The sequence below is a fragment of the Tachypleus tridentatus genome, chromosome 3 (genome assembly GCF_004210375.1).
Source record: "Tachypleus tridentatus isolate NWPU-2018 chromosome 3, ASM421037v1, whole genome shotgun sequence".
Taxonomy (NCBI): Eukaryota; Metazoa; Arthropoda; class Merostomata; order Xiphosura; family Limulidae; genus Tachypleus; species Tachypleus tridentatus.
This window is the reverse complement of record NC_134827.1, coordinates 12,495,158-12,520,633: the sequence shown is the minus strand read 5'-3', so window position 1 is coordinate 12,520,633 and position 25,476 is coordinate 12,495,158. Positions and strand designations below refer to the sequence as shown.

At 33.4% G+C, this 25,476-nt stretch overlaps 2 long non-coding RNA genes across 16 annotated transcripts in view; one reads left to right on the top strand and one right to left on the bottom strand.

Annotated features, from left to right (window-relative positions):
• The window catches only part of LOC143246369 (uncharacterized), a 372,922-nt gene that overhangs the window by 189,024 nt on the left and 158,422 nt on the right, over nt 1-25,476 (bottom strand). The gene's annotated exons all lie outside the window — the stretch shown is intronic.
• Nucleotides 11,007-21,479, top strand: LOC143246017 (uncharacterized). The gene is made up of 3 exons (XR_013025726.1): nt 11,007-11,411; nt 12,323-12,489; nt 21,149-21,479. It is a non-coding gene; the product is annotated as an uncharacterized LOC143246017 (long non-coding RNA).

Sequence of the window (25,476 nt, the reverse complement as noted above, 5' to 3'; positions counted from 1 at the left end):
TATAGTATATAAATAATAATAGTTATATTGAAAATATCTCTCACACAACAAGCAAATGGTTCATGGATGTGTGAATTTTGAAGAATGGTGTGTATATCATAATTTGTATAAGGGTTCTATTGAAAATACTTTGATTGGATTCACTGATACATTAAGCTTGATCCTTATAAACTTATTGTTGAAAGTTTCTGAATCATATATTTTACTGCAGTAACAATTATCACAACATACTTTACATACCCAAGTTGTTTTTTTTCAAAAAAATAAAAAAGTAAATTCATACTATATAACTATTGAAGTAAATGAATGGAGCAAAATGGGTAATATTAGGATAACTAATAAAATGTTCTTAGAAAATACTGAGTTTAATGCTTTAGGATTTATGTTTTTTCATGGAATGGAAGGTTTATCGTGTCAAAACAGAGGAAAGGGCAGAAAATTTTATTTTTGTAAAGTTGCTGTGCCCTCAAGATATACTTTGTGATAAAAATGAAGAACTAATTTTTCACTAAAGAAACTTTTATATTTTGTCTTTTTTCTTTTCAATCTGATATAGCCTTTACAAAACTGAACAATAAAAAAGCAAAGACGCTAGGTTTAATGCAGAGGACTTAGCAAATGTCAAAGGTCACCTGTAGGTTAATGGTGATTCTGCCAATCTGCGAATTGGATGATCCAAGGTTTAAGTCTGCAGTATGTCGCTGAACACACTCCACATTCTCATTCCTGAGCGAGTTATAAAAGTGATAGTCACTCTCAGGATTTGGTTAAGAATAACTGAGTAGACGGAAGCTGCTATTGATTGGATGGAAATCCAATTTAGGGACGATTATGCTTGAATATAGGACGTCCCTGAACTGACCACTTTGTCTATGTGTCGTATGAGGTACCGTTCAGTTTGAAAACATCATATACCCAAATTCTTAGCTTAACTGGGTATTTAACAACCAAGAATTTCAGTTAAAACATACAACGAAACGATTGTATTAGTTGCCCGTCTCTTTTAATCAGTTTCTTATTACAAGTAGGTTGTGTCACTTATTACATACAACAGTGCATAACTTCACATTACCAACGTTTTTAAATGTTATTCCTTTAATTATCCAAAGATACAACTGTAATTACGCCTGGATAACCTAGTTGATAGAGCGTTAGGCTTTTAACCTAATAGGCTCGGGTTCATGGCCACAGTCGGGCGAGCGTGTGCATTCCTACACTTATTTTCAAAGCTCCCCCAGTAGTTTAGCGGTAAATTTATGGATTAACACCGCTAAAATCAGGGGTTCGATTCCCCTCGGTAAATTCATCAGATAGACTGACGTGACTTTGTTATAAGAAAACACAAATGTACTTATTTCATATTGAATTCAAATCACAACATTTCGTGTTTAACATAGTGGTTTTGGTTTTTTAATTTTCCTCCCCTAATATTGTACAAGGGCTATTTTCTTATAGCTTTCCTAATTTTGAGTTAAACGTCTAAGGGAGGGGGAAGTAGCTAACCAACAGCACCCACCAACGTCTCTTGGACTAATCTTGTTCGAGCAATTAGTGGGATTTTATCCTGATGGTTATAAGCGCATTAATGGCCCCAAAGTAAGTTATGCGGTAACGGGGCATGAACTTTGAATTTTCGAGTTCACAGTCAGGAAACACTAACCATTAAAATTGATGACATATAAAATAAACTTAAACAGCGTAATCTAATAATGTAAACTGGGAACTGAAGTTTATAATAGAAATTAATTAACTCGTAAAATATAATAAAAATGCTGTTTTCGGCTTCAGGATACTTGATTTAAAACGTTAAAAACTAATAAAAATACGTATATAGATTTGGTATGTACTCGATTATCGTGAATGATTAAGCCTTGCCAACTATCTTGCTTCTAAAACACAGTAAATATAGAATTTTGTAAAACACAGATAGGAATAAAGTGGAGCATATACCAAGATAGCAAGAAATATAAAAAAGAATCGTCATTGAATTCAAAGTAAACTAGAAGTAATATTGAAAATCCGGTAAACTGGTTGTTTTTTTTTTAATAGCATGAAAATGAATAATTTATTTTACATTATTTAATTAAGTTAGTTTTTTATTACGTAAGTTCGTTTCGTAACAGCATGATTCAATCTAATTTGTTCGTGATGCATAAATATAATTTAGAACAAAAGACCGAAAACTTATAATTGGATCTGTGATAAATTAACTGGTCAACGAAGTCTCTGCAAGTTCTTTCCATTAACTTACATTCACAATTAAATGTAATTTATTAAAAAAACATAAAAGTAAAATGGTGTAAAAATCAATATCAACGGAAGTTTGTTTGTTTGTGTTTAAACACAAAGCTACATAAGGGGTTGACCATGCTCTGCTAACCTCAAACATCGAAACTCGATTTTAAGTATTCTAAGCCTTCAGATTAATGCTAAGCCACCGAGGGCAGGGGCTTGGAAGTAATAAAACCTTCGAATTTATCTTTAAAACTCGTTATTAAGCTTGAACTAATTAACTTCTTAGACGAGATTCCATTTGTCCACTTTATCAGTACATGAAGCCATTTTGATTGTAAACATAAAACTTGCTAAGTAATAAACACTAGAAAAAATTGTCGATTGATCGAATTGTCAAACAAGACATGTATTACAGCTGTAACGTATTATATTTTATGAAAACTACTGTCCATGTCATGAAAGGTTTGTGGGTGAGAAATATTGCAATGAACTAGGACTTTTATCTTGTTTGCACAAGGATTTGTTGATGGAAATTATATAAGCAGAAATGGCTTGTTATACCTTCTGTTTATAGCCCGTCATTAAAAATGAGTAATGAATGAGATTAAGTGGTAGAAAATGCTCAAATGTATGTAGGTCCATATACGATAGAAACAACTGTCGAATCGAAGAAATCTCGTACGTCATTTACAGACACTGCGGAGGTAATGGATTAACCAACTGTATTGCTAGGCTTAATTCGTGAAACAAAAGAATTATATAATAAGAAATAGAAACGATATTCATCACTGTTTTATGTATTTAGTAAGAGGTAAGAAACACGTTGTTAGCAAAATACAAAACCTCATCCAATTGTTCCAACAAAGTAGCTGTTACAAAGGTCACCATTACATACAATTCAAAGCTTCTTTTTGTAATAGTTATATCTTTGAGCATTAAATACTAGCCTTTTATAGTAAGAAGCTATAAACAATGACGTAAGTGACGAATTGTAGGAAAATAGCAAATAGTATAGAAATTTTCTTGTACACTTCATCTCTCTCTCAGTTGGGCGATTTTACTACATATAGTGAAACTACCTCTTACTAGATGGCGCCACATAAGTTACAAATGAAAGTTTTCCAAGCAATTCGTTATTATTTGGGACAGATAAAAAATAATATACCTTAAGAGAAATTTGACACCATGGTGCAAAGCTTTTATGAAGTGTCATTTCCAGAACACAAATATTTTACACTTGACATGTGTCAGGTAAGTACTGGCGTGTATGTCATATTTACTGGATGGAGTATATATACTTTAACTTTGGTGTGTTTGTTTGTTTTCAATTTCGCGCAAAGCTACTCAAGAGCTATCTGCGCTAGCCGTCCCTAATTTAGCGGTGTAAGACTAGAGGGAAGGCAACTAGTCATCATCACCCACAGCCAACTCTTGGGCTACTCGTTTACCAACGAATAGTGGGATTGACCGTCACTTATAATGCCCCCATGGCTGAAGGGGCGAGCATGTTTGGTGCAATGGGGATTTGAACCCTCGACCCTCGTATTACGAGTCGAACGTCTTAACCCACCTAGCCGTACCGGGTCCACTTTGGTAAGAAAAAACAACAAACAGCAATTAAACTTCAAGTGATTTCAATTTCAAAAACTGGTTATTTCTTCAATGTTGATAAAGAACAGTGAACGTTTTGTATTGCAACACTTTCCTAATTTATTCACGGCTCTAATCATGTGACAAATTTAGACGAGTTAAATATTTATTATTAGTATAATTACTATTTATAACCTGAAAATATTATTACGAGGAAAAAAATGGATCTTGCATAATTCGCACTAAAAAGTCGATAAAAATCCTACTTGGACATAAATCATCACTCACAAAGAGAAACAGAGCGAGAACATGGTAGAAATGCCATAGCTCGATTATTATCAGCTTGTTAACATCTCAGTTTATTTATTTTACTATCAATAAACATACAGAAACATAACATATTGCAACAGTATACAACAACGCACTCCCTATTGTGTTCATACACATCAACGATATGTCAAACATTTATTGCTTCCATCCAGAAGATTTACACTTTCCAGATAGGTGTTAACAAAGTGGTACTAACATGGCTACTGTCATCACAACCTGTTGTTAAAGGATATAACTATTCTGAACTCTATACAGCCTTTAAAATAGTTTATTGTAACATTTAATTTGAAAGAGTGTTTATCATTAGATGGAAGCAGATGGTTAAATTACAAACATACACTATAGACATAAATCAAAACTATAGGAGTTAAACGGTTATAGTTAAAAAAACAAACTTTTGAAATTCAGCATAAGAAGAAAGTCTCTGTTTAAGATTGACTGTTTTTTTTCTTAAGTTAAGTACGAAGCTACACCATCGGCTCTCTGTACTCTGCGCACCATGAGTATCAAAACCTGATTTCTAGCGTTGTAAGTTTGTAGACATGCCGCTGTGTTACTGGGGAGCGCTTGAGCTGGGAAAAAAGTACATACAGACTGGATTATTTATAGCTGAAGAGATTTCTTGATAAAATCTAAAGCGCATAAAATTTTTAAATTGGAAAATGAGCAACCAGTATTAATATGAAGTAAGATGTTTCCTCTGAAAAACATTACTTAGGAAGCAAACTCATAATAGGTTCTTGCTCATAGAAACTAAAGTATTTGTCAAACACTCCTTGAGACTCATTATTTTCTACAGTGAAAAAGGAAGCTAAGATTTATGTAATAATATCAGTATATAATTTAAGTTTTATTTCCTTTACACATGTTCCGACTAATGGAAAGATATATAAGATAGCTGTGCCTATATTTATATTTTATGCTATTGCTTAATGGCAAAACATAATTACAACCATACGTTTCCTTCCATCGTTGAATATTTTATGTCACGTAAAACTTGCTGGATAGATTTAAACAATAAATAAGTGTCTATACAGCCAAAAATGATTATAAATAGGCCATCTTTTTTCCAACATTGGCTATAAATACACAGTATGATTTGTTTATTTGTAGTTGAGCAAAAACTAACACAATGGGATATCTGTGGTCTGCCAACAACTAGTATCGAAACCCAGTTTCTAGTGTTGTAAGGTTGCAGACATACCGCTGTGCCACTTGGGGTTTAATACATATTGCATTTTTTATACAACCACAATTTCTCGTTACCTTCTAATTTATCATATATTTCTTGTACAAGAACTGATTCCTAGATTCTTCCATAAAACAAGTAGGATTCTTAGCTTTCTCTAACTTGGGAAGGAGCGTATAGTTAAATTTGCTGATGACGTAGGCTAGCATCATGTATTGAGTTCATTTCTTCAGCTAATGCAACTTCGTGGGGTAAGTAGTTATGAAAAAAAATTCCTTCAACTTTAAAATTAATCTGACTTCTCTGACGTCAACACTCTACTCAAGTGGGCGTGCACAACTTTTGTTTCAGATTCTGCTGAATTGTTTGGAGTTTGCTCGTTCATTTACATTTCACCGCGTGCGTGTGTGCTGTTGACATTTTTGTATCTATACGAACGTGAATTGTAACACCCTGATCTGGTGTTAACTTACAGTACCAATCAAGTCTTAGTGAAATTTTCAACAGAAATATCATTAAGAACTCGATCTGCAGAAATTCGAATGTTTGTCAGCTGAATACCAGACTGGTTAGTCTTAGTTAAAACAAACAATAAAGAAATAGACGAATAACGCCGGCATGGCCTAGCGCGTAAAGCGTGCGACTCGTAATCCGAGGGTCGCGGGTTCGCGCCCGAGTCGCGCTAAACATGCTCGCCCTCCCAGCCGTTTGTATAATGTGACTCAATCCCACTATTCGTTGGTAAAAGAGTAGCCCAAGAGTTGGCGGTGGGTGGTGATGACTAGCTGCCTTCCCTCTAGTCTTACACTGCTAAATTAGGGACGGCTAGCACAGATAGCCCTCGAGTAGCTTTGTGCGAAATTCCCAAACAAACAAACAAACAAACAAAAGACGAATAACGCGTAGCCTAATATCATTATTAACCTTCCTTTGCACTTTTCTGTTTCTGACTAACCAATCGTGCAGTTTGTATTATATAGTTGCAAATCAGTGGAGATTTAACGACAAATTTTACGTATTTTGTCACTGACTTTTAAAAAAGATTATATTGGTTCGTTTGCACATATTAACGCGTACATTAAAATCATCTCGCGTTTTAAACGCATATTATAAGAAAATTAACGCAATAGTTTGAGAAACTTGTGATCATTTATACGACGAACCGTAAAATTTATGTAATTTAATGTATGTCTTACATAGTTTATTGGCTATTACAAAGCTTGTGATAAATAAGATACGTCACCAAATAATACGTTTTCAGAAACTGGAAGTTGATTCTTTTCGAATGTAATAAAACATATGATTAATTGCTTGAGACTGTTAGAAATGAACCTTGAAATAAACGAACCTCTTTTTCTTATTTGCTCTAAGCTTTCTAGCAGATATATTAACTTGCTAGAGACGGACATAGTATGGACTAAATTTATTCAAAAACCAGGTACAAAACTAAAGTCCATACCATGTAAAAATTACACTGACAAACACAACACCAACATTATTTATAAAATACAATGCAACAACTGCCACGGCTTCTATATTGGAGAAGCATGCAGAAAAATGGAAACCATATTCAAAGAACACAAAAAAACACCTTCACGCATATTTGAACACTGCAAATCAAATAAACACAACATAAACATATAAAACATCCAGATATTAAATAGTGAAACAAATATAAACAAAGGCAAAATGAAAGAAGCCCTTCTTATACAACAAGTGAAACCAAAATTAAACCATTATAAAGGAACACCTTTATACCTAAACAATTAATAACGTAACATCTAACTGCAACGCCCCCTACAATCACGTACCCGCTAACACTCTCGTCCCTAAGATATGTGCCTGACAATGCTCAGTTGTAAACTCTCTCTTTGTTAACCTGAAGATGACTTAACAAGGTCAAAACGTTGTTCTCTACTTTATTTTAATTAGAGTGCTAATACTTAGGATACATTCTTACTTCAAGTAAGATTCTCGTCATCACGGAATTTTAAAACACCAGATGGCACTGCAATCTTATCTAATTTCTGTTAATTTCTTGTGCTGACTACATTTTTTTAGTATATTTGAACACATCTGTAACCTAGTGGTATAATATATATTTTGTTTAGAAATGAAACAATATCTCACAATAATTTGATAACAAAGCTCAATTTCCTTTCAAACTGTGGTTGTAATAATCTTCAGGCTTTCTTGCATGTTCATTTTGGCCCAAAAAGATATACAAATTCAGCAACTGATGTTATAATATTGACCATGGAATAATACTGAGCATAATCTGTTAAACAGTAAGCACACCTAATCAGCTCCTTTTTCTAAGCTTATATAATTACACTTATTTGTAAGACAGCAATATTTGTGCATAATTTCGCAATGTATTAGATTTACAAATGAAGCACGCCTATATTAAAGATGTACATTTCGGTTACTGAAAAAGCCTACATCTAGGCCTAATTATGTAATTCGATTGGTAAGAACACGAGAATCACAAGAATAAACACACAATTTGTAGGCCTGTGATGCAATAAAATAATTCAACAAACCAAACTGTAGGGGGGGTGATTGTATGCACCATACCCCCCAACTATTATGAAGGGGGATGCATACCCCCAGGATCTACGCCCCTGCTGACCGCCATACAATCGCATGCGCAAAAAGTGTCCAGGATTAAATATAGTAACAATGCTAATCTAAGACAGTTATCTATTTAAATGATCAAATTATTTTTAAAATTATATATATGAATGTCAGTATTGACAACAATTACGTTTCTGGAAACGTAATAATGTGTATATTATTAGTGACGTCGACATTCTACTAGCATACTGCACACACTTTTTAAGTTTCTATAAAAATTAAAACAGTTTTCGTTCGATTGTTAAAGTTGTTACTTGAATTTAGGGAAAAAATAAAACTTAATTTAGTCTTTAAGTCTATCGTGACTCTTTCACTTTTACGTACAAAGTACGGTTTCAAGACGCATAGTTTCTGAAGAAGTAAGATTTAGGAAATATATTTATAAAAATAGGGCTACAGTCAGATGGAAATTTATGGAACGAAAATTAAATATCAAAAACAGGAATCCAAAAAATAATCAAAAGATACAACGGTACTGGGACCATTGATGTCGCTAGTTGGTCCCGGAAGACCAACTAACCTTTTAGATCAGATATTAAGTACCTTAGGCTTAATTCGCTCACAGAGAGGTATGAATTTAACAGCTAAAAGGGTGAAGTGTAAAAAGAAAACATTTTCTTCGGAAATTCAGAAACTTAAGAGACTTAAATTTTCCAAAAGAACAACAACAAAAAAGACCAACCTGTACGAAGAAAATTTCTTTGGTCGAATGAGTCAAGGTTTTAGTTTGTTTTTTTTGTTGTTTTTTAAAGTAGACGTCAGTATGTTGCCGCAGGATGATGGCAAATTAAAGGAATATCGTCTGCAGTTGTGAACGGAGAAATTTTGTTTTACAGCATGATGACAATTCCAATATCTTACTATAAAGGAAGCAGATGAAACTCTGGAATGCTTACTGTGGTTTCATTTATAGATAATACTTCAATATTGTGGGATTATCTGGATCAAGAAAAGTCAGAAAAATACAATACAATCGAAGTTAAAAGAGAAATTTCAGACAGTACTTTATGATACATGGATCTTAATTTCCTCAAAGTATCTTCAAATAATACGTAGTATGAATTTATTATCGGCTATTAGAAATTAGGCCTAACATGGCCTGGTGGTTAAAGTATTCGATTGGCAACCTACGGATCGTAGGTTCAAATAACATTACCAGTTCTTTGGTGATGGAGTTTTTCAATGTAACGGTTAATCTCGCTGTTTTATTAGAGGAGTCTATCACTTATAAACTGGAGACGGCTGTCGCAGAAAACACTCTAGTAACTGCTTGAAGTTCAAGGAACAAGCAAAATTTGTACGCATTTATTGTGCCTTTAGACGTTATGAAGTTATAAACTCTTTGCACTCAAAGGAACTCATCATATTTTGAAATCAAAATACGTGGTAAAAATAGAGTGATCTCTCATTTATTCACAATAAATTACCATTATTTTTTTTTTCTCTTAAGAATATTGGAATTTTTTTCGATAAACTTTCTTTACTTAGAGAAGTTTATTGGAAATGAGTTAATTTTTTTTATTCGGTGATATGACCATTAAAAAAAGGAATAATTAGATATAATGAAAATCTTATACCGCTAATTACAACTCAAATTAACAATAAACAAAGAAACAGTTGGATATAGACAGTAATTAATATATATCTTAAGAGACGTGAATTGCGAACCAGTCACGTGAGTGAAGCTTAGAAAACCAGTTTAAAGGTAATATATTTTTACTGTAAATATAAAATATAAAATAACAGAAAACTCACAAGAACTACATATATGAAAAAGTAAGAAAATAAACTTATTTTAAAATAATAATATAATCAAATGAAATGTAGAGAAACATACACATGATAACAGATTTAAGCAAACAGATATAAGAAAATGAATATCAACAATGCATAGTTTAAAGCCAATGACTATGACACTGTTTAGTTTTACTATGTAGGGCTGAGTGAGGCTCAGTGGTTTGTATAATATTGTTTACTTTTATCATCTAGGGCTGAGGAATGTTCAGTGGTTAGTATAATATTGTTTAGTTTTGTTATCGGCCCGGCATGGCCAAGCGCGTTAAGGCGTGCAACTAGTAATCTGAGAGTCGCGGGTTCGCATCCCCGTCGCGCCAAACATGCTCGCCCTTTCAGCCGTAGGGGCGTTATAATGTAACGGTCAATCCCACTATTCGTTGGTAAAAGAGTAGCCCAAGAGTTGGCGGTGGGTGGTGATGACTAGCTGCCTTCCCTCTAGTCTCACACTGCTAAATTAGGGACGGCTAGCACAGATAGCCCTCGAGTAGCTTTGTGCGAAGTTCAAAAACAATCCAAGTTTTGTTATCTAGGGTTGATGGAGGCTCATTAGTTAGCATGATATTATTTAGTTTTGTCATCTAGAGCTAGAGAGGCTCATGGTTACTTCGCCTGATCATGGATACAGCAAAAAAGCAAAAAATAACATAATCGCTCTCAACACTTAGGAACCGTGGATGAGAGTAGCAAATACTTTGCTGGTAGGTGGTGTTGATTAGCTGCTTTCCGTATATTTGATCATTTCATAAATTTGAGACGTCTAGCACAGATAGCCTTCGAGTGGCTTCACACGAAGACCAACAAACAACAACTTTGTAGTGATTCAAATTTGTTGAAGCACTTCGTAACACTGTGATATTCCAGAATACCTTGACTAGTGAAAGGCCAATCATTTACCAATCTTCTGTTGGTTAATGTTAATCATAAAAATGCACAATTAGTTAACTGTGCTGCGCCCACCGCAGGTATTTAACCCCGATGTTCAGAGTTATAAGCTTACCATTGAGCCACAATACTTTATGGTGAGAAGTAATATCCGTATTTCCAAATCATCATAGTGGAACATGAAGTAGAATTGTCTTCTTTAAGACTCTATATGGAGAAAATAAACAACTGTCATTCAAAATGTGTCACCGTAATGTTTTCACAACAAGTGTGTAACTGTTTCTTGATCCGCTGCCTCAGCTGAACCGTAATAATACACAGGAATGACGTATGTGGAGACATACAAGCTGTCGGGACCCATAAGTTCGAGAGGACGTCGTAAAATCACGCGGCAAGAAGTTAATGCATTTGTGTTAAGATATCCTTGTACGCCATTAGATTGGCAATGGGATATTTGAGAGCCGCTTTTATCAAAACAATGCCAAAATATAGAAGCGGTTTCTGTTATGGGTGTGAGACTTACGAGATATGATTAGGTTGTCTAGCCAGAAAAGGCTCGCAAAGAGCGTGATGAAGCTTTACGTGCAGGAAGATAGTCGTGATATGTCGCATGGTTAAGATACTGTGGTTATCTAGCGTGAACTTTATGATGTTCTATTACGCCCTCGCCGGGAATGTGAAGACAAGAGTTTTTCTAGAAACCGCAGATCTTAAAACCAGTTACTTTCATCGGTTCCCCTCTGGTACAGCGGTAAGTCTACGAATTTACAATGCTAAAATCAGGGGTTCGATTCTCCTTAGTGAAGTCATCAGATTTACGTGATGTGGCTTTGCTATAAGGAAACACATACACACACTTTCTTCGTGAGTGTTTTTTAAAGAGTTAACGCAGCATTTTCAGCTGGTTAATAATGTCTTGGGATTTCTACAAACTAATGACCATCACAGCATTAGCGGTTCGAGAAACAATTGCCTAAGATAATGTCTAGGTAGAAGATTCGAGAATAAAATAAAAGAGAGAATTTCGTTTTTTGTTAATAAGTTTATTAGTTTTTTGTTAATAAGTTTATTAAAGTTACTAAAACAGAGGTATGTATGAGGTATTTGTGTCATAAATAACAAAACAATGGTTATCGAGCAATCTTGACTCATTTATGTTTCATGTGCCGAAAGGTTGTACACGAGCCTACTACGTGTTGTAGATATTGCGAAAAATTTACTGTTATATAAATATTTTAATATCGGTGTTTATTTAAGTTAAATTTATATTTAGAAAAGTACATAACATATTGTTAAACCTGTATTGTGAAATTTCAGCCTATTCATTAAAGTTGTAGAAGATTTTTGAGTGTAAGAATCAACAATATATGTGTGCATGTAAACAACAGTGTATCGTCTATATTGTTGTGCAGGCTATAATTTCTAGAAACTGTCCATACGCCTATAAACGTAACCAACACGACGTGCCAAGAGACATTATATATGATTGGTTTGCTACAGTTGGTGTGATATAAACCTCGGAAGCTATAATTGTGATTAACACTTATTCATCGCGAACTTCAGTATTTGACTAGGAACGTTTATAAATTTCTAATATTAAAAAAAAAACCGTTTAACTTGAGTAGATTCGCACCTGACATTTACGAAGATATATATTTTCAGCGGTGAAGATCGCGACGTGTGATCGTTGAAGAAAGAAGAAGGCAGAGCTAGTTGGCTCCCAGTTAAGTGAATTGTATTATCATGAAATCGAAATTAACTCTCTCATCGTGAACCCTCATTAAAATATCAAGGAAGTTCTGCACCAGAAAGAAGACTCGATATTATTTGTAAGTTTGTAAAACTTTGGTACTTAGATAATTATTTGTAAATTGTAGTTAGTGTAAATTGTATTATTGTTTTCATATTAAAATATAATTGAATTAGAAAAAGAAAATTGTGTATATAAATCTTGCTGGCAAATATCATAAATTTGATATATATCGATATTCAATTAACCTTAAATTTAAATTACAGTTAACCTTAGTTTTAGGCTATTTGAATCTGTAAATCGTAACAATATGTTTTAATACACATACACATATATACACAGCAATACTCATTTGCAATTTTGGTTCTTCCATGCTATTATAAACAGCACTTATGGTTTTATCATTCTCATATCGAACGATCTGCCAAGTGTAATTTATTACCTTGTTTAAGGTATTTAAGACATATTGATCCGTCTAAGCCTTTTTATTATTATTATTGTAGGACGCATAAGAAGGCATTATAGGAATAGATGATTACAGAACAATTTCTCTTCAAAATCTACACATTACGTCGTATTGTCAGAACTCCTATAATTTTCTTTTAAAATTTTATCTATTAACAGCCTGTCCCTTCTCTCTTTTATCTTAACTTTTCAAAGTTACTTCACACTTAAAAATTAATTATGCAAATTTTTAATAATTCGACAAAAAAAAAAGTGTAATACTTATTTGACAACATTTATATCTTGCTTTAGCCCACAGATATCCCATTGTGTAGCATTGTACTTCATTACAAGCAATCAGTGATGAATAAAGAATCTAGTCCTCCCAACTGTAAACAGATATCGAGAGAAAGAACGACCCCTATTTGCCAAAAAATATATGGTTAAATATCATAAAAGTTGGCATATAATAAATTCTACGCATAATAATTTATTTATAGGAAACATACTGCATTTCTCGACAGAACATTAGTCTGACTTCCGTGGAAACATGGTAGATGTTCCCCTCAGAAATAAGTCACTTTATTATGACTATAAATCATTAATTGCTAACTTGTTATAATGTTAACATAATGTCCTTCCTTACTCTAGTTGAATAACATATTATTCATTCGGAAGATCAATTATTTCGTTTTGGTCCATGAAATGATAATTGTGTTATTCTTAAACGTACGGGTTTTCTGACGAAATACTATATACATATTTAAGTACTATGAAGACTATCCACAAGACGTGAGTGGTTTACCTCGATGCAAGATTCTATTAAATAAATACACACATAAATTATTTTACATGTTCTCAGTGATAGGATGACCCCTTTTTTTCATCTCTTAGAAAAATTTTAATACTGTTATTAAAACGTCTGAAACCAGTTTCAGCATCCGGGTATGACTTGTTATGTCGCTTTAGCGGTATTTGTAACAAGGCTGTCTTAGATGTAAATGGTTTATATTCCACTGGTGTCAGTTTGGGTGTTTAGGTATTGTGTATCCAAGCTGCACAAACATTTCACTGAATCACGTACTTGACATTTCGGAACTTATAGTTTGGTAAATTCCCTTTTCAATCATGAAAGTTAAATAACTCTAAAATAAACAAAAAGGCATTGAATGTTCATCTGTGAATATGCGAAGAAGTCTTTATGGTCCGGCATGACCACGTGGCTTAAGGCGTGCGACTCGTAATCTGAGGGTCGCGGGTTCGAATCCCGGTCGCACCAAACATGCTCGCCCTTTCAGCCGTGGGTGCGTTATAATGTTACGGTTAATCCCACTATTCGTTGATAAAGAGTAGCCCAAGAGTTGGCGGTGGATGGTGATAACTATCTGCCTTCCCTCTAATCTTACACTACTAAATTAGGGACGGCTAGCGCAAATAGCCCTCGAGTAGCTTTGCGCGAAATTCAAAAACAAAACAAACACAAGTCTTTGTAAGAAGCTTATATCTTTAATGTAAGGGATTAGCTAATAGACAGTGATGTAATGTTTTAATTAGTTTTACAACATCTCAGGTGACCTAAACTAATGTTGGTTCTCAGTTCTTTTTGTAATATGTGGTCAGTCATTACTACCTTCTGCCTTAACTCTATGATAATAACTTTAATCATACCTATAAGATTTAATCTCAGTTTGTCTTGGTTAGTTTAGTAGAATGTATATGGATATGATACATGCTTTTAGTTCAAAACAACAACTACACTCTGACGAGAGTGTAGTACAATTTGAAAAACGATTGGATATTTTGGTGCATGGTCATGGTGGCTTGACTACTTCCGTGACAATTTTTATGGTATCCTATCCTTGAAAAAATAATTTTCCACCTTTACTTTGTTGATAACGAGTGCTTAGTCTGAGATCAGTTTTTATTCAAATTTGCTATGGATTTCATTCTTAACTTTAAGCTTGTGGTAAGGCTTACATTTCCTACGATTTGAATGTAATCTTCTCTGGAAGACTAATATTTCACCCACTTATCAGACTCACCCTTCAACTAATGAGTATAATTGTGCTGACGTATTTCAGTAAAAGTCATGCTTTCTTCAATCAGCACGAGATCGTTTAGCTTTGGTTATTTGGCGATAATAAAGCTGGACATTTATTTAGTACAGTTGTTGTGTGCAACACAAGGTACGACACTAACATTACGTAAAAACAAAACAGTCATAATGTCAACAAATTCCTGTTTTAACTACACTTCTACAATACTTATACGCATTAGTGGAATCAAGATAGAGGTTTGAAGCTCGAGAAAATAATGCAGACAGAAGTTCCAGCCTAGTTCGTTTACTTTTTGTAGAGTCTCTAGTTGTGAGCTTGAAAAATATAATTTTTACATTTTGATTCTACTTGTTTCTAAACTTTCTGACTAGAGCATGTCCAAGCGGTTAAGGCGCTCGACACGTAATCTGAATATCGCCCTTTCAGCTTTGGCGATGTTATAACGTTTGGTCAATCCCACTATTCGTTGGTAAAAGAGAACCTCAAGAGCTGGAGGTGGGTGATGATAACTAGTTGCCTTCCATCTAATATTATTCTGCTAAATTAAGGATGGCTAGCGCAGACAACCCTCGTATAGATTGCGTGAAATTCAAAAGAACAAATAAACAAACGTTTGTCCTATGACCTGTTCATTAGTTTTATGAAGTTTCCTCAGATTTGAATAATATATTCTTAGCTTTTTTATAAGCTTGTGAAACAAGAATAAAATGAATTATAACAATAAGAAGAATTATAAATAGATGAGTTTTACCTAAAAATTGGAAAATCAACTTGTTTGTTATTATAATGTTTTAGCAGTCTTAGCTATAGAGATAGAAATTCTTGAATGTTGTTTCAAGAATAATTCTGCTATTTTAAGATTGTTTTTAATCTGTACGTTCCGTTAGAATATTTGTGAAATTAATGGTCGATTCCTATTAGGGATCATTATAGTCATTCATGATTAATGATCAACTTGGTCATCAATTCTAATCCATGCCTAGTGTTTTTGCAGGTTTCTATGTGCTTCTATTATATATATATATATATATATTTATGAAAGAAAAATGAACATAATAAGTAATGAAACTTTTGATTCACACTTGACGTTTGAACTGCACAGTAGGCATGACCATCTAATATATTTTTGATGTCAGAAAATCATGTAGATTCGATAAGTTTTGATACAAAATGATGAAAATCCTTTAGCCAGAGCGCTTTCGAAAAGTGAATCTTTCTTTTCAGCGTAAACATTTCCAAAGCGCTCGAGTTGTAGGATTTTATCATTTTGCACCATCTAATATATGTTAGATCTACTACTGATGGAGACTTCAGCATCGGAAATGCCGGACTGGTTTGAACAGAGCTGAAAGTTTGATAGTATATTTTAAGAAACTAACTGTTTAACTTCTAAGTTTTCATTACTTTAATAGTACATAAATATGTAATTTTTTTCTAAACTAATATTGCCCGTTCCCATACCACAAGGGCCCGGCATGGCCTAGCGCGTAAGGCGTGCGACTCCTAATCCGAGGGTCGCGGGTTCGCGCCCGCATCGCGCTAAACATGCTCGCCCTCCCAGCCGTGGGGGTGTATAATGTGACGGTCAATCCCACTATTCGTTGGTAAAGAGTAGCCCAAGAGTTGGCGGTGGGTGGTAATGACTAGCTGCCTTCCCTCTAGTCTTACACTGCTAAATTAGGGACGGCTAGCACAGATAGCCCTCGAGTAGCTTTGTGCGAAATTTCCAAACAAACAAACAAACAAATCCATACCACAATTAAATGTTTATCAGGAAAAGAGCGTCAGCAGATATTATTTTCAAGTTTAAATTGTATACAAATATTTACAGACTTTTAAGTTAATAAAATACAATATTTTTTAAACACAAAGGGAGAAATGAACGACGAACCATTATTGTTTTCATTACGCATCTCGTGTTATATTATTTTCGTTTTACTACAACAGTTTAATCAGCTTGTTGAAGCTGATTCCTAGCTCTACAACCTTCACAAAAGATTGTTTCGTAGTTGTGCATCGATATCAAATTTTGCTGAGCCTGTGAGTGTTCCTAACAAATTCGTTGTTACTATAAGCAATTCAAAAAGAAGAGGTAACAAATAATAATTTTTTAGTAAGCTGGCAGTCTGATTACAGAGGAAGCTACAACTTCACATAACTATGAATACAAAATACGCTTATAAAAGAAAGAGATGGGATACTATCTATTTATCGAGGTGGTGTAGAAAAATAAAAACAAAATCAACAAAAAGTGAATTATTCTATAAAAAATTAAACCAAATTGTCCCTAAAACACACGCAGTTTTAAACGTATATTTGGTTTTTTTTGGACAACAGGTGAAAATATTATGCCTCCCAGCACGTACGAGCGATATAACATCACTCTAGAGAAGAAGGTGGGGGTAAACTATTTTAATCTTATGCAAGTCTTGCTTGAACGCAATGACGTTTCAATAAAATATAGCTTTTTTTTTGGCAAAATTCGGGTAGATGAGTACTCAACACGTGCTCCAGTTTCTAAAACTGAGACAGATTAAAGTTTTAATACCTTAATCTGTGTTCCAGGCGAAATTTACAAAATAAGACTTTGAAAATTATTTTCATTAGTTTCGTAAACTGGTTTAATTAATTTCATCTGTTAGAAGTAGTTAGACTCGTTATTTTAGATGGTTTTTAAATGTAAAACATAAGGTACCCCTTCAAGTTTTGCCGAAGTATCACATAACAAAACCAGGACATCGTAGTTTATATCTGTTCAAATGACGTGAACAGTTTCTTGTTTAATAGTAACCTCATATCATTTGTTAACACTCGCCCCAAAACACTACATGTACATGAAAATATCACTTTTTTTTCAAATAATTGGTTTTAGAATGGTGCTTGGTACGTCTTATGCAAGAACACAAACATTTCAATTTCATTGTTCTCTAATATTATATCTGGTTACTATTGTATCAAAGTTTCTCGTTAACCTTGGTATTCTCAGTTATTTTAGTTCTATTTTCAAGTATTTTACTAATAGTTAATTCCCTGATTATTCTTGCACTATTTGTTAAACAATGTGATACCTTATGTTCTTGTGAAAAGGATAAACAGTAAAACGTAACAAAGGGCTATCTGCGCTCTGCTCATCACGAGTATCGAAATCCAGTTTCTAACATTATAAGTCTGCAGACATATCTCTGTGTCCCTGGGGGATCTTAAGTTTTCATTGAAATGACAAAAAAGTCATGTGGTAGAGAATTTTTACCCTCCTGACGGCTCGTGCCATTCAGAGTACTTAAAACGGTCTGAAAGGTAATTAGTCTCAGAATCCTTCACATCTCTGCTACTAGTCTCTACGTCTATATTCAGAACTCTAAAGCAATCGTTTTCGTCAATCTCTACACCTTCCAGACTGAAGTAAAGACAAACAAAAGGATCACACAAAGTTCATAGGTTTTAGATCATGTGACTAGCTCTGTATGCGCGAATCCTACAAAAACATTAGGCGTGATCTAGTGTTTAGCATGTTAATATGATTGTATTGAAGATAACATTTTACAGTGTTTTATCTAAAAACTGTTACCGAGTTGAAAGAGCCGGAGGAAGCCCTTGTGGCGACATGTGCTGCTGGCTGGCTGCACATCTTCCGGTTAGTAGTTTAAAATTAGAGACAGCCACACACACACACACACACACACCTAAATCCAAGAAAGTTTTTATCCGCCCGCTACATTCATATCAAGTATCGTGCAAGTTTAAAACTATAGTTTTATATAGGAAATCAAAACCTTAGAACCTATTTATATGTTCCGCAGTGGCTCAGATATAATTCTGAGATTGATAACGATATAAATCAGACAGAGCTTCGCAACAAACAGTACAAACAATAACAATTAGAGCATATATTCACTTTGGTAATGTCTTGTTCACAGTACAAACGACAACAAATAGAGCACATATTCACTTTGGTAATATCTTGTTCACAGTACAAACAACAACAATTAGAGCATATATTCACTTTGGTAATGTCTTGTTCACAGTACAAACAACAACAATTAGAGCATATATTCACTTTGGTAATATCTTGTTCACAGTACAAACAACAACAATTAGAACATATATTCACTTTGGTAATATCTTGTTCACAGTACAAACAACAACAATTAGAGCATATATTCACTTTGGTAATGTCTTGTTCACAGTACAAACAACAACAATTAGAGCATATATTCACTTTGGTAATATCTTGTTCACAGTACAAACAACAACAATTAAAGCATATATTCACTTTGGTAATATCGTGTTCACAGTACAAACAACAACAATTAGAGCACATATTCACTTTGGTAATATCTTGTTCACAGTACAAATAACAACAATTAGAGCATATATTCACTTTGGTAATATCTTGTTCACAGTACAATCAACAACAATTAGAGCATATATTCACTTTGGTAATATCTTGTTCACAGTACAAACAACAACAATTAGAACATATATTCACTTTGGTAATATCTTGTTCACAGTACAAACAACAACAATTAGAGCATATATTCACTTTGGTAATATCTTGTTCACAGTACAAACAACAACAATTAGAGCACATATTCACTTTGGTAATATCTTGTTCACAGTACAAATAACAACAATTAGAGCATATATTCACTTTGGTAATATCTTGTTCACAGTACAATCAACAACAATTAGAGCATATATTCACTTTGGTAATATCTTGTTCACAGTACAAACAACAACAATTAGAACATATATTCACTTTGGTAATATCTTGTTCACAGTACAAACAACAACAATTAGAGCATATATTCACTTTGGTAATGTCTTTTTCACAGTAAAAACAACAACAATTAGAGCATATATTCACTTTGGTAATATCTTGTTCACAGTACAAACAACAACAATTAAAGCATATATTCACTTTGGTAATATCTTGTTCACAGTACAAACAACAACAATTAGAGCACATATTCACTTTGGTAATATCTTGTTCACAGTACAAATAACAACAATTAGAGCATATATTCACTTTGGTAATATCTTGTTCACAGTACAATCAACAACAATTAAAGCATATATTCACTTTGGTAATATCTTGTTCACAGTACAAACAACAACAATTAGAACATATATTCACTTTGGTAATATATTGTTCACAGTACAAACAATAACAATTAGAGCACATATTCACTTTGGTAATATCTTGTTCACAGTACAAACAACAACAATTAGAGCATATATTCACTTTGGTAATATCTTGTTCATAGTACAAACAACAACAATTAGAGCATATATTCACTTTGGTAATGTCTTGTTCACAGTACAAACAACAACAATTAGAGCATATATTCACTTTGGTAATATCTTGTTCACAGTACAAACAACAACAATTAAAGCATATATTCACTTTGGTAATATCGTGTTCACAGTACAAACAACAACAATTAGAGCACATATTCACTTTGGTAATATCTTGTTCACAGTACAAACAACAACAATTAGAGCACATATTCACTTTGGTAATATCTTGTTCACAGTACAAATAACAACAATTAGAGCATATATTCACTTTGGTAATATCTTGTTCACAGTACAATCAACAACAATTAAAGCATATATTCACTTTGGTAATATTTTGTTCACAGTACAAACAACAACAATTAGAACACATATTCACTTTGGTAATATCTTGTTCACAGTACAAACAACAACAATTAGAGCATATATTCACTTTGGTAATGTCTTGTTCACAGTACAAACAACAACAAATAGAGCACATATTCACTTTGGTAATATCTTGTTCACAGTACAAACAACAACAATTAGAGCATATATTCACTTTGGTAATATATTGTTCACAGTACAAACAACAACAATTAGAACATATATTCACTTTGGTAATATCTTGTTCACAGTACAAACAACAACAATTAGAACATATATTCACTTTGGTAATATCTTGTTCACAGTACAAACAACAACAATTAGAACATATATTCACTTTGGTAATATCTTGTTCACAGTACAAACAACAACAATTAGAACATATATTCATTTTGTTAATATACTTCCACTTCTGCTGATGTTACATTTTCTTAATTCATTTGGGTATTTTTCATAATTTCCACGGTAATCGTGAAGTGCATGTTTATAATTTTAGAAACAATCAGACAACAGAAATTAAACAAAAATCGATAAATAGAGCATCAAACAAGTATTTGTTTGTTTTTCTTATAGCAAAGCGACTTCAGGCTATCTGCTGAGTCTACCGAGAGGAATCAAACTCCTGATTTTAGTGTTGTAAATCCGCAGACTTACCGCTGTCCCAGAATAGGAAAAGACAGCTATGTGCCATTTTTTTTCTTTTGTTTATTGAATGGGTTTGAAGATAATATTTTAACGCACTATTTATAGTATTTCGTCGTAAAAAAGTATCTAATCGTAAAAAAAACTGGACGTTTCTTATAAAAAGGCCATAACTACTTAAACGAAACTGCTGTCAATTAAATTAATTGTTTACACATGCCTGTAAAAGCATTATAAATTGTAGCAATAACTGTACATAAACAGTTTTATTCTGTTTGTTCAAATATCTGATTTTTATAACCTCAGAAACTATTTGTTTCACTGTGATCCCCATAATGATTTCCAAGTATGTTTAATTAATTGTCTCCTATATATGCAAATTAAGAAAAAAGTGTTCCACTTATTTTTGGATTTATGGATACACAACCACATTTCCCGATATAGATGATATTTGATCACTAGTTTATAATATTGTCTAAATGTAATCATTGTAATCTGATATCATCTCATAAGGGTAAGGGCCCGGCATGGCTAAGCGTGTTAAAGCATTCGACTCGTAATCCGAGAGTCGCGGGTTCGAATCCAGGTCGCAACAAACATGCTCGCCCTTTTAGCCATGTGGGCGTTATAGTGTGACGGTCAATCCAACTACTCGTTGGTAAAAGTGTAGCCCAAGAGTTGACGGTGGGTGGTGATGACTAGCTACCTTCCCTCTTGTCTTACACTGCTAAATTAGGGACGGCTTGCGCAGATAGCCCTCGAGTAGGTTTGCGCGAAATTCAAAACAAACAAACATAAGGTTAACTAAGATTAAAATAAAAATCAGTAAATTAAGTAAAACTAGCTATACTTAAAGCATCAATAAATTTTTACCCACTTATATTACAAACTATAAATAAAGCAGCTAAACAGTATTTTTACACTTGAGCTTTTTCTTATATAATAAAAGCTTTCTTTTCCAGTTGTGTTTCAGTAGTAAGGCTTGTAAGACTAAAATGTAGGATTTGATCCCTAGAGAAGGCAAAGTTCAGATAGTTTACTGTGCAGTTATGAGCTCAGTAATAAACAAAAACAAAAGAAAATATCATATTACAGAAGTTTCACTCGTATAGTTATTACTCTTTATGTTTTACTTTCCAGTTTTATAGATTTACTAAGAATCAGTCCTGCAGATTCAAGAATTAGGTTACAAGTTGATCAGTATCTTTATATATTTGATGTGGCTTTAAAAAAACGAAGCATTTTGATAACTGACCAGCTAAGTTTACAACTTGGTAAAACTGCTTTGTTCTTTGATAAAAGTGACATTGCTGTTTTGTTACATTTTACGGAAAGCTACTGATGTTTCTCTACCCTAGACGTTGCTAATTTAAAAGTTTGTTTGAATTGTTTTGAATTTCGCACAAAGCTACACGAGTGCTATCTCCGCTAGCCGTCCCCAATTTAGCAATGTAAGACTAGAGGGAAGGCAGCTAGTCATCACCATCCACCGCCAACTCTTGGGCTACTCTTTTGCCAACAAATAGTGGGATTGACCGTCATATTATAACGCCCCCACGGCTTAAAGGACGAGCATGTTTGGTGTGACGAGGATTAGAACTCACGACTCTTGAATTACGAGTCGAATGCCTTAACCACCTGACGATGCCGGACCAATTTAGAAGTGATATGGAAAGCAATTAATCAAAACCACCTACCACCAACTCTTAGGCTACTGTAAACGAATAGTAGGATTTGACCATTACTCCTATAACACACCCATAGCTCCAAAACTCAAATCGCGATTGTTTTTATGGTTACTGGTTTGTGTATTTTTCTTATAGCAAAGCCACATCGATTTATTTGCTGTGTACATCGAGGGGATCGAACCCATGATTTTAGTGTTGTAAATCCGTAAACTTACCGCAGTACTAGCGTGGTAGTTGTAATAACAGAGCGCGAACCATGGAACCCTAGATCTATAATCCAACACTCTAACTCCTGGGCTGCGCTAGGGTTCGCAAGTGACATAATAATAATATTTTTTATTTGACTATCAAATATATTTTTTGTGATTCAACAAATCTTTTAAAATATTCTTTGAATTATGCTATTTCTATTCTTTCGACCGGCATTATTGATCGTTCTGTTATACTGAAATTTCTGTATGCATTAAATGGTTGAGTGGCTTTTTGTTCCTGTTGGATATCGAGCTACTAAAGAACAGAAACTGGAAACATTTTGTTGTTAAAAGAAGTCCAAATTAACTTGAAAAAGAGGTGCAATCACAAAGCAAAACAATATATAGATACGAACAAAACAATCTATAGATACGGACTACTTATTTCCAGTCAACGGAAACATGTCAACTTTCATCTGGATTAATTGATGCTTTTATATTGAATTTGCAATTTCTGTCAGGTTTGATTTTGAGGAAACACACATATATTATACTTTTAGATAAGATTCAGGGCTAGCTTATATCAACTTGGGTTTCAGTTTTAATGGCTAATCCGGTTTGTTACTGAAGAGCTTCTCTCGCTAGGGAGCAGTTGATGGGTTTCGTTTAAAAAAAACAAACCTGATACAACTTACTGAGCCGATATAATGTAATTAACCGAGTCCTAGAGTATGTTCCACATTAAACATATATTATGTGAAAGTATGTCCAAAGCCAGGTTCAATATAATCTGTAGAAGCAATTCCAAAGGCAGATTCAACATAATCTATATCAAAGCAAAGTATATCTAAAGAGAAGTTTAATAGACACCTTGCCGAAGTATGTCTTTATGTCGATCGAACATGAAATATTATCGAAGACATAGCATAGGAAAGGGAAACCGAACTTAAATAATACTTGAAATATGTTAACATTGACGAGTTCAAACATAATTTAATCAGCTTTGGTCTTAACCAATATCAATAATAGTTTCTTCTTAATAAAATTTCTTTTGGAAAATATAATTAATCCGTTTCATCATACCAGAACGGTAAATCATTGTTCATTTGAATTCCAAATAACGTTTATAACTTAATCAGATACACTTTGTGGAGATCGAATCCAAAATTAGTTAGTAGAAATAAGACTGTGTATATATTATTTGGCTTTTAAACCAATAATTTTTTGAAACACTAAACTTTAAGTTGTAAATATCCACCCCGTGATTAGAGTAGAAGAGAACGTAAATATGTAATTTTAGTTCCTAACAATTCGAATAATTTTATACTACTAACTTATAATAAGTTCAATAGCGGTGTATTTCGAGTTTCTGGTTCGCGTTTTAACAAACTATTTATAGCTAAGAGCAATTGTAGTAATGATATATTTCTATAATGGAGTGCAGTTTGTTTCTTGATAAAGCTGAATAATAGGCTATCGGGCTAACTGTGTTTTGCACTCCAATGGTATAGAAACCTTACTATTAGAGTTATAAGCTTTATGAGTTACTGTTGAGCCGTTTTCTTCACATATTTAAGGAAATATTTTCCACTGCAAAGATTTTATGTGATATTGAATACTTTGTTAAAAAATTTAAGTTATATTGTATTTGAAACTTCATTTTTTCAGCTCTATAATGGTACATGATTAATTTTTTATAACTATGAATGGAACAACACACACAAGTCATTTCTAGCAAAATGACAGTTTAGACAAATTGTCACATTTCACTTGGCGCAGATTGACAAGTATTGACCACAATGAAAAATTTACATAAATTTGTTTTATGTGCTTAAAGTAAAGAAAGATACAATATAAAAAATACTTTATTATATTAAAATTCCACTATTTTTTTGTGATATTTTTCTGAAGTTCGAACTTCAAATTGTGTTGGGAAGCATTATGGTGACAAACAATTAAAGTATTGTTGGTCACAATAAGTATAGTACTTTTGCCTTAATTTCGTCCGTGTCAACGTACTCTAAGACGTGTATCAACTTGCTGCGTACTCGGGGTAAGATGACACACAGCGAACACACTCTTCTATTGTATTGCTTTCTGATTCACTTAGCAAAGAGCTAAGCGATTTCTTTGTGCTATGAAATTGTCCAGTTTATGTTGGTATCGAAATATGTTATCTTGAAGGTAACAAGCAATTTTTATTTAATAATAATAAAATAGAGTCAACCAGCCCTTCATTCTCCCACTAGAGTGATCAGGTAATTGTAATTATATATAAACAATAGGCATAAAAGCAGTAAATAAAGTAGCAACGTAGCATCACTCACATTGCACACTTTTATTTACGTGCTGTTAAATTGAACTTATTTTGTTTGGCTCC